The sequence below is a fragment of the Bombus bifarius genome, unplaced genomic scaffold (assembly GCF_011952205.1).
Source record: "Bombus bifarius isolate JDL3187 unplaced genomic scaffold, Bbif_JDL3187 scf7180000008585_frag, whole genome shotgun sequence".
NCBI classification, from domain to species: Eukaryota; Metazoa; Arthropoda; class Insecta; order Hymenoptera; family Apidae; genus Bombus; species Bombus bifarius.
In genome coordinates this window covers 10,557-21,197 of record NW_022884740.1, presented here as the reverse complement: position 1 = coordinate 21,197, position 10,641 = coordinate 10,557, and the positions used below count along the sequence as shown (strand labels likewise).

At 38.9% G+C, this 10,641-nt stretch overlaps 1 pseudogene; it reads left to right on the top strand.

The window, feature by feature from the left end:
* Positions 1–3,091: 3,091 nt before the first annotated feature.
* Positions 3,092–10,441, top strand: LOC117213267 (annotated as a pseudogene).
* Positions 10,442–10,641: the final 200 nt, after the last annotated feature.

Sequence of the window (10,641 nt, the reverse complement as noted above, 5' to 3'; positions counted from 1 at the left end):
CGTTTCAATACATCCGTTATTTAAATTGCAAAAATCAGTTGTGTTTCAACGTCAATTTTTAACACCGTCCATATATCGCAATTTTAGTACGCGACAAGACGACAATACAATTCATTTCAACACCATTGAAAAGTATGGCTGGCTTCGGACAACCGGTTTCCGGCGTGGCGCCACTATGCTTTGGAGAAACAAGGAAATACATATGTATGCACCTTGCTTTTTGTGAGACAGAAGAACTCTGTGTCTCTGTTCTACCAACGTCGCTGTTGCGACGATTTGCCGCAAACCTAAATGGAGTTCGATCAATGGCAACGCGAGCACGTGGTCCTCGATGTTCGCGATCGGAAAATCGAGTTTTCCAAACTATTTCTAGTTTCGCCGGTTCCACTGTCAATCAACGTTTCTTCCTTTGGTTCCGTTTCTCTTCGATTCTCTCCTTTTTTATTGGCAAACACGTGTCACCGAGTATCGTGTTCGTCTTCGCTAAGCAAGCTTCTATATCAGCGATACGCGAGCCGGTTTCCCCTTCATATTTGTACAAGACTTCGTGAACATCGGACGTTTTTCTCCTCTCTTTTCGAATAAGAAAATCCTATCGTTGTTTAACTAACAATTGCATTTCTTTAAATGGAAATGTGGTCGTGTCTCCTTTATATTTTCAATTAGCCAGGGAATTTAGGTTTATTGCCGTGGAAGCTTGATCGGTCGTTTACGTAAGGATCTGCGACTCTGCTTCATCTTCGAGGAAAATTTCATCGAATACAATCGTTTCACTCAATGATTGGATCAGTCGAAAGGGAGATTCCGTGACTGCCTGTATAAATATTGATCATAGTGTCTCTTGAAGGGAAGCTGTACCAATCTTGTTGATTTAACTACTGATCCTACTTTATCCTCGAGAAAAATTACTTACTTTGATTGTTTGACCATTAATTTTAGCGTTTCTTCGAGGGAAACAGTGTTGATCGCTCGAGTCTGCTTCTTTCTCAAGGTAAATTGTATTTACTATTTACTCGATCAGCTATTTTATTTTCTTTTCCCGGAGAAACCTTGTTTCTCGCCTGTTTGACCATCCGCGCTATTTCTTCTTTGAGATAAACTGCAGCGATTATTCGTGTAATCAACAAATCTACTTTTTCTTTCTTTACGAAGGAAATCGTGTGTTTAACGAAATCTCGCTTGTTTAGTCATTGATTCCGCTAACTTTTCCAAATAAATCGTCAATCATTCGCTCGATTGCCAATTCTAATTTTGCTTCGAAGCAAACTGCGTTGATTATTCGTATAACCTTTTTAATAGAAACTGTTTTTCGCCTATTTTATCGCCAATTTCCTTTTCGAAATAACATGTATTAATTATTCGTTTAATCGCAGATTTTATTTTATTTTATTTCTATTTCTATTTCGTTTTATCATCGATTTTCCGCCGTCTTCAAAGAAACCCACGTGAATTACTTTAATTGCTTTTTCAAACTAATTTTATTTCTTTACTTTTAAATTAAGAAGCAGCAACGAAAATGCTACAATAACGGAAAAATTCTTCGGTTATCTCCACAAATAACACGAAGATATCGAACTTAGTGTATTGAGACATTTTGTTCGTTGGAAGTTAGTCGACGACATTTGGAACGGAAAGATACATTTGACATGATTTAGTGTGACGTTGAGAGAGAAAAATGGTTTGATCGAGGGTGCCCTTAATTGCTAATTTCATAACTTGCTGTTAATCGATCTGACAGTGATATTAGTGGATGTGGTTGGTAGTGCCTGATTAATCGTGATCGATATTTTGAACAAAGAGCAACGAGAAACGATCAGTTTGGAGTTTCACTTTGACATCGTGAGACTATCGTTAATTAGACATAGAAGAATCGTTTGGTGACAGGTAAGGGTTTCAACTTCTGTATTCATTTTCTTCTATAGACTGAATTTAATTTTTCGCTTTGATAATCGTTTATAAAAGAGAAGCGATAATTATTAGTTCTGCCTAAGAATGTTACTAATAAATTAGGAAAAAGAAATTTTGATTGGATTCTTGATAATGAGTGAAAATTAATTTAAAAGATTGTATTTGGAATTTTGAGAATCGATCGAGTCCTCAGTTTCAGTGCAATGTAACGTTATCAGTCGCGTGAGTTTGGCTCATATGTGATTTATGTGCAAGCTAAATGTTTCCAACAAATTGTAGCATATTGATTTCTCAAAGTCCTGTATCAAATGTCTTGTAATTATAAGCAATTGTTTCGTTTGGACGATCAAGGGTAATATACTCTATTTTTGATTTTAAAAATGCCGCCAATTGTGTAGACGTACACACGCAAGTATTTATTATGTAGACACGATGGCTCGTAGACACGAATGTTTCTCGTTGTCGTATTTTCCAAACAGGTCAGTTATTTCCAGCACTCGACCACTTTCTCGCTCCTGACAATGACATTAGTCATTCTAATCGATGTCTCGAAATCGATGGTTTTTCTGTCAGCTGTTTCGTTTCCGTGTTTATTCTATATGATAATATTGTTTCACGTATTCGCTTAAATTTAATTGGCAAATGATTAATTTCCCTGAATCCATTTTCAAGTAAACATATCAGTTTAACCTTTTGCTCTATCTGATACGAAAATGAACAATTTGATATAAAAATTTTGCGAAAGATCGATATATTATTTTACTTTTAACTTGGAAATCGTTCTTTTAATTTTTCAATATCTAATTAACCACCTCAGTCCTTAAGACCGTCTGTTTTAACGAATGGTAAATAATCAAATAATTGCGTTGATACATCAGAAGTACCATCTTCTTATATCCCTGATATTAGTGTTAAAACAGGTTTGAAAAACCTTCAATTATTTCATTTATTCTTAGCCTTCGATGGCTTAAAATTTTCTCGGTTATTTTCCAATAAAGTTCAATATATTGATCGAAAACTTAGTTTAGTTAAGCACTGTAACCGGAAGTCACCCTTAAGTCGCCGGGTAAGAGGATTACGAGTAATAAACAAACAATATTAATCAGAAAATTATTCCATTCAATTTTTCTCCTGCATTTAATTAAATATGACAGAGTCAACAAACTTTCCTTCGGTTCTTCTATCTCTTTTGCAAATCTATAATATCGATATCCAAACGATAACTCGAACACCATTAACCAGCACTCGAGGCTATTTCTTTCGTCGAAACTTTCCTCAGACATGTAGATATCACGTTGACATCGCCGCGTATACCGAATCAGCCCTTTTTAAAGATGATCTCGCGAGCGTGGTTCGTATGCAATTCAATTTGAACGAGTCGCGTGTCACGATTCACTTGACTCCCGGCACAGTAATTGGCCGGCACTCGAGCAAACACTTACACTTAATTTAACGTTTAACCGAATCGAAAACAAAGCGAACAGTTGCCGGACTTCGCTCGTTCTTTCAGTTCATTTCCGAACGTCTTTCGATCAGCATATCGGGTCTCCTCTTTCATCTCCGTTGCCTTTCAAAACCTAAAATCATAATTGAGACTTTGCTGCTCGAACTATGGAAGGGGAAAACGTGAATGACGGGTAAGATTGTTCCTGCGTTCTGTCAAAAAATAATTTCCTGTTTGTGGGAGAGGAAAGGAGTATTGTAATTGGAATCACAGAATGTGAAACATCAAAGGAACTGCCGAATGACATTTATTTCAAAGACTAGAAGACTGAAAACTTTGTTATACGACTTTTATACTGCTACGCCTGGAAATCAAGGATGGATTCTGTTTCAGCGAAATGAAGGACGAGAAGAGTAACTCTATATTGCCCACTGAAGCGACTCGATTGAGACCAAGATTGGAAAGTTTCGATGATGTTCTGCCGTATGTCGGTGACTACGGGAGATATCAATGGCTGTTGTTATTGTCGTTACTACTGAGGCTGATGGAAGGAGAGTGAGAGAGTGCGTTTCGTCCCGGGACTACCGGTGGACTCGTCAGTAAGGCTATGCCCGGTAGTCCCTGCCTTAGACGTAGAGGGAGTCTCGCTAGGTGCGGTATTTATATCAATCGCTCGTATATTCGACTGCTAGCGAGTTAGGCAGACAGACTCGTTGTCGTCGTAGCCCTCTAGTGTTGGCGGTTGGTACTCGCGGATCGCCCGGGAGGTGTTGCGCCGCGTTGATGCCTCGACCTGTCGGCGTCCTGTTGATACCGGATCCGCCACACAGCCTCCCCCTAGCGCTATAGCGTGACCCCAAAGCTATATAGCGCGATACAAGTTAGAGGGAATGGCTCGTCGTCGATGATGGAAGGCTGATCGTCGTGGGGACGAGGTGGTTGTCGCCTCTGCTGACGCGCTGCTGGAGGTGATGCCCATGAACTATTGCAACGGCTACATCACTTCCTGGCTTGGTCGTCGTCTCGTATCCGGTCACCTTGCTTGGCGTGTTCGTCGTCGGTGGTTGGCTCCTTTCCTGACTCCTTCTCCAAAGGTGCGTGTTCGTTGTCGGTGGTCACCAATGAGGCTGATGGAAGGAGAGTGAGAGAGTGCGTTTCGTCCCGGGACTACCGGTGGACTCGTCAGTAAGGCTATGCCCGGTAGTCCCTGCCTTAGACGTAGAGGGAGTCTCGCTAGGTGCGGTATTTATATCAATCGCTCGTATATTCGACCGCTAGCGAGTTAGACAGACAGACTCGTTGTCGTCGTAGCCCTCTAGTGTTGGCGGTTGGTACCCGCGGATCGCCCGGGAGGTGTTGCGCCGCGTTGATGCCTCGACCTGTCGGCGTCCTGTTGATACCGATCCGCCACACAGCCTCCCCCTAGCGCTATAGCGTGACCCCAGAGCTATATAGCGCGATACAAGTTAGAGGCAATGGCTCGTCGTCGATGATGGAAGGCTGATCGTCGTGGAGACGAGGTGGTTGTCGCCTCTGCTGACGTGCTGCTGGAGGTGATGCCCATGAACTATTGCAATGGCTACATCACTTCCTGGCTTGGTCGTCGTCGGTGGTTGGCTCCTTTCCTGACTCCTTCTCCAAAGGTGCGTGTTCGTTGTCGGTGGTCACCAATGAGGCGAATGAAAAGAGAGCGAGGGTGCGTTTGCGTTTCGTCCCGGGACTACCGGTGGACTCGTCAGTAAGGCTATGCCCGGTAGTCCCTGCCTTAGACGTAGAGGGAGTCTCGCTAGGTGCGGTATTTATATCAATCGCTCGTATATTCGACTGCTAGCGAGTTAGGCAGACAGACTCGTTGTCGTCGTAGCCCTCTAGTGTTGGCGGTTGGTACTCGCGGATCGCCCGGGAGGTGTTGCGCCGCGTTGATGCCTCGACCTGTCGGCGTCCTGTTGATACCGGATCCGCCACACTACCTTATGGCGCGACGTACGCGTTTCTGTATTTCTCGCAATTTTTCATTACGATTATTTCCACGGAACACTGGTGCAGGATAGACGAATTAGTAAACTCGAATTTCACCGAAGAAGAGAGGTAAGTATGTATAATGAAGGAAAGAAAGAAAAGGAGATATACGTAGCAACGAAAGCTCCTTTAAACTTTGAACGATATTTTTGATTGTTCGTAGAAAGTGACTTTCAAATATTGTGAAAAATATGCGAGATATCGCGATTTCTGGAATTTCTCGAATTTTCGAACATTTCGAAAATTATTAGAAAATATTGTAGAAAAATTTCACGATAAGATACAAGATATTTTTGGATTACTCTGTCTGGACTTTGGTTCTTATTTTAATAATTAAAATGATCAATCATCTATCGTATGGGGTGTTTAGGATTAAGATAGCGATTCCAGTGACGAACGTTTATCTTTATTACGAACAATGTCAACGGAAGTACGTAAACTTCACAGAGCTGTTGAAGAGCGATAAGAGCCTGAGCTCATCGGGCTTCCAAACAAACAAAACGATAAAATGTACTGAATGAGAGTATAATTTTACGCAGATTCCATATCCTAGTATAGGAACTGAGGTGAAGTATTCACATCGTTGTCTGAATCGCATGCTTCGAAATTCTTACACTTCTGCTGCGTTCTTTGGGTCATTTCCGATCTACTCTAACCTTGTTATAGTAAATTTCTTAAGTTTAAAGAAAGTATAAGACGATAATTGTTAGTACGGATAATTCCTCGTTCCGATTTTACGCGAACGTTTTTTTCAGAGCATAAAGAACTTTCATTCATCGAACTGCGAGCAGAATCGAGATATAAAAATTCGAAGACCGCAGCAGGATTAAAATTATATTCTGAAAAATATGAATCTGGTTTTTCGCTGATTAACTCTTAACCTTGGTGATTAGCTAGATTGGGTATGCGACCGAGAATACCTCGTATCAACGGCGCAGGCCATCTTCTTCTGCGGATCCATCATCGGTGGTTTCCTAGTCGGTTGGATCGCCGATCACAAGGGTCGTATCCCAGCTTTAATGTTCTGCAATGGTATCGCCCTTTTTGCCTCCATTTTCACTGCCAGCGCAAATAGTTTTTGGTCATTCGCCGTCTGTAGGTTTCTCACTGGACTGGCGTTCGATAACTGTATCAACATTCCTCTGATTATCGGTAAGCCTTCTACGAAGTAGAAAGTGCGAGAGGTTCGACCGATAAGCCAATGTTTCAGTCACGCGAGAGATAACGTTAGTATGAAGTCAATGTTTCTATTACGTGAAAGATGATGTTGCGTGAGAAATTTTTGATGAATTGTTCCTCGAAGATAATTTTGACGTTGCTGTACTCGATTGAACTATACGGTTCGAGTTCTTGATTTAAGAGCTTTTGCCACCACCAGAGATGAATATATTGATTTTGTTGTTAAAGATCGTTTCATCGATTTTCATGTCGTTGAGGATAGTTATATCTTGATATTCTTAAATCGAGTTATACAAGATGGTTGGTAACTGGTGGTACAAGCGGAAAAAAGTCGAAAATATAGAATACAAATTTTTTTTTTAATTCTTCCATCGAGACAACGATCTACAGTGAGATCCGTTATAACGAGACGCGATAAAGTGCACGCGTATCGAGCGAAAATTCAAAGTCGATTTTCTCGAAAACAAAGCCTCGAACGAAAAATTTTTATTCTATATTTTCGACTTCTTTTTTCGCGTAGAATCACCCCCTTTCCGCTTGTACCACCAGTTACCAACCACTCTGTATATTCGTTCGAAATGAAAATTATCACAAAATTTTCAACACGTAATTCGTTTAAATACGTTAGAAGCAAAACACGTGCATTATGTAGCGCTTTTTGTTATACGGACCAGCTCAAACTCGGAACATTCATGTTTGCAGAGTAAACGGATTAATTTAAAATCGGAATTATATTTATAATCTTACAATTATCCTACAATTATGTTGATGGTATCGTTCATTCGGCTCGTCATCAATTGCTCCATATTAATAATCGGTTTCACTCGATAAATCTTCCATGTTCTATTACTGCAACATAAAGAATAATCGTCGTTAAGTATCTTGATATAATAATCAGTTATTCCGAGAGTCATCGACGATCAATTATCCCGCAGTGCTCGAATATATGGCTGTTTCGAAACGAACGTTGGTCGTGAATATCGCCTTTGGCGTATACTTCGCAGTGGCCAGTACAATTTTACCATGGATAGCCTATTATATCGCGAACTGGAGATATTTTACTTACGTTACTGCCATACCGCTGTTATCTGTCGCTATCACACCGTGGATTCTTCCCGAGAGCGCCCGGTAAGTAAACTCCTAATCGTTCGATTATTCGAATTCTCAACTTGCGCTTTGAGATTTATGCAAATTTACTTATCGATCCATATCACTCGTATTTGCTCTGTTCAAGCTGGTACGTTTCCAACGGGATGATGGACAAGGTTGTTGAGAAACTACGGAGTATAGCTAGGATCAATCGCAGAAATCCAGACTCGCGTATTTGCGATATATTCGTCGTAAGTTCGATCAAATAGAATTCTAGAAAGCTTACGCGAAATCATACGGTACAGTACTTGAATTTGTGCTGACAGATATATTTGATTCACGTCGAAAACACACAGACTCGCGAATGTATTTTAACATGCATAGACAGGTTTTAAAAATGAAACGCGATGAAAAATGAAATATGAAATGAAACTTGACTGTCGCGATTCCATTGTGGTATTATATCGATCTCGTACAAAATTTGAAGTAAATCTGGGAATTTATATAGAAATTATAAAATATTTACAATTTACAAGTACAATCGGGAATAAAAATAAGCTGCTATAGTTAATGGAAATAGATGTGAAGAAAGTATAATCAAATTAGTATCAGCCTCATATACTTGAGTTTTATTTATTATATTTCCTTCTAATAATATGCAGATAGTTCAGCAAATGATTGAAATGAATTTTTACATTTTCTCCACTAATCCACTTAGTTTTGTTCCCGACTGTATTTCGGATCAGAAAAGTATTTAATCAACCAACCACCCATTATATTAATAAATCTCGATATCAAAAGCCATGCCGACTAATTCCATAAAACAGAATGCAAAGTGCCACTGTTCGTGCTATCTATTAATGACGAATAAAATGAAAATAAAATTTCTTTTCAGTGTGTTATGAATTTTGAACTGTGTAAGGGCTAAAGGCACGACTCGTATTATATCTTTCGTTAATTATTCTCGAAATAAATTCTTGCAGAGTAACATGGAGGCACCGGACAAAATTCAAGAATCAGCGACGCTGCTCGATCTGTTCAAAACGCCACGGTTGGCGAGAAACACTATTCTTCTAGTTGCATTCTGGCAAGTATAAGATACGAGTTCATGTTGCGAGAAAACCTTCATAAATAACCGATACAATCTTGTAGGTGTTTCACCCTGATCTCGTTCGACGGTCACGTGTATTCATTAAAACTTATCCAGAGCTCGGTGTTCGTGTCGTTCTCGATCGCCTGTGCCACAGAACTTCCAGCTGGGTTATTACTCGCCCTGTTGCTCGACCGATGGGGTCGTAGACTCTGCGGATTTCTCACGATAGCAATGACCTGTGTACTCAGTATCGCTGAACTTATGCTGCATTCCAGTAAATATATCGATCTGTTTATTAAAGTAAAATTAAAACGATTATAATGACGTATTATTGAGAAAAATCTGAAATTAAGTTGATGATGAATGTAAAAGAATTTTGGCAACTTCGAAGGTATTAATCTTGGAAAATAATTATTTTGATGGAACTAGAATTTAGGAATTATTAGGAATTAATTTAGTGGCGAAATTGAAAGAGGTGTGCACATTTTAGAAGCAATAATTTTCTATATGTTGGTTTTCTAGAATTTGGAGATTTATAGAAGTTTAAAGTTTGTGTGAAATTTTAATTTTATTTTGATTAAGCTTCGATCGGACTATATTTTTAATTAAACTTACAATCAAGTATTGTGTACCCAGGATTAATTTTGTATTTTTTAATTTATTCCCCAGTGCTCGCGAAATTAGTAATGTCAATATTGTCGCGATTCTGTCTGAACATGGCAGCCAATATTGGTCTTCAGTATGCAGCAGAACTTCTGCCCACCCCAGTCAGATCGCAGGGCGTATCTTTCATTCATATTTTCGGAATAGTTGCACACTCTTTGGCGCCATATATCACTGACTCGGTAAATAAATATTTATACTACTATTGTTGTTACAACATTTTTGAAACACCGCTAAGTACATCCACGTTCAACTTCTCTTTAATTTATTCCAAAAGATACAATAAGCGCTATTAGAAATTATGAAAAAGTTCTCATGTAAATTTTCTCATGAAAATGTAAAATAGTTTTTTTCTTACCTTAAAACAAGTTGTTTCCTGAAGAAGTTAAATATTATAAAAATCTGATCAAAATATTTCTCACTTTCTAGAAAGCCCGTTTTGGAAGTTGCAACCAACGCTTTTCTTTAACTGGTCTTTAATCAAAAAATTGAAATTTAAAATAAAAAATGATGGAATAACTTAAGATATGAAACTATATTGGTTGAAACTTTCTAATGAAACTTTTTAAATGAGAAATACTTTGACCAGATTTTCATGGTATTTAACCTTTTCTCATATAAATTAATATTTGTTCATTAGGCTGCAATTTGGGAGGGATTTCCAATGCTCATTATCAGCACGGTGTCCTTTTTTGGCGCTGCACTGGTTTTGTTCCTGCCGGAAACTGTCGGCCAGAATCTTCCTCAGACTATCAAGCAAGGCGAAGAATTCGGAAGGGACCAACATTTCTGGTCGTTGCCTTGCTACCATAAGACACACTTCAATGGACATCAACACTATCACTCCTGTGAACGATAATTATCTGATTTTTAATAATAATTCAATTAAAAAACACGAAGGAGGATTCGTGTTTTTTTAGAAGTAACAATATTACAAGCGGATCAGTCTGACGATTTTTGTACGAGAAAAAATGGGAACATATTATTTTTCTATTCTCCTACATTAATTTTTATTTTTATCGTTTACGTTTAAGAATTTGTAAGCCTTAATTCCAAAAAGAGCGAGCAAGTTAATGGAAAAATTTCACTTAACTATTCGCGTTAATTTCTTCGGTTTAACTTTTGGGAAATGCTTCGTTAGCTTCGGGAATATTCCAACGATTCGTTTTACGTATAAAATAAGCATGATAAATATTACATCACGGTAATGAAAACTATTGGCGTAATACCTAAGATAAAGATGCAG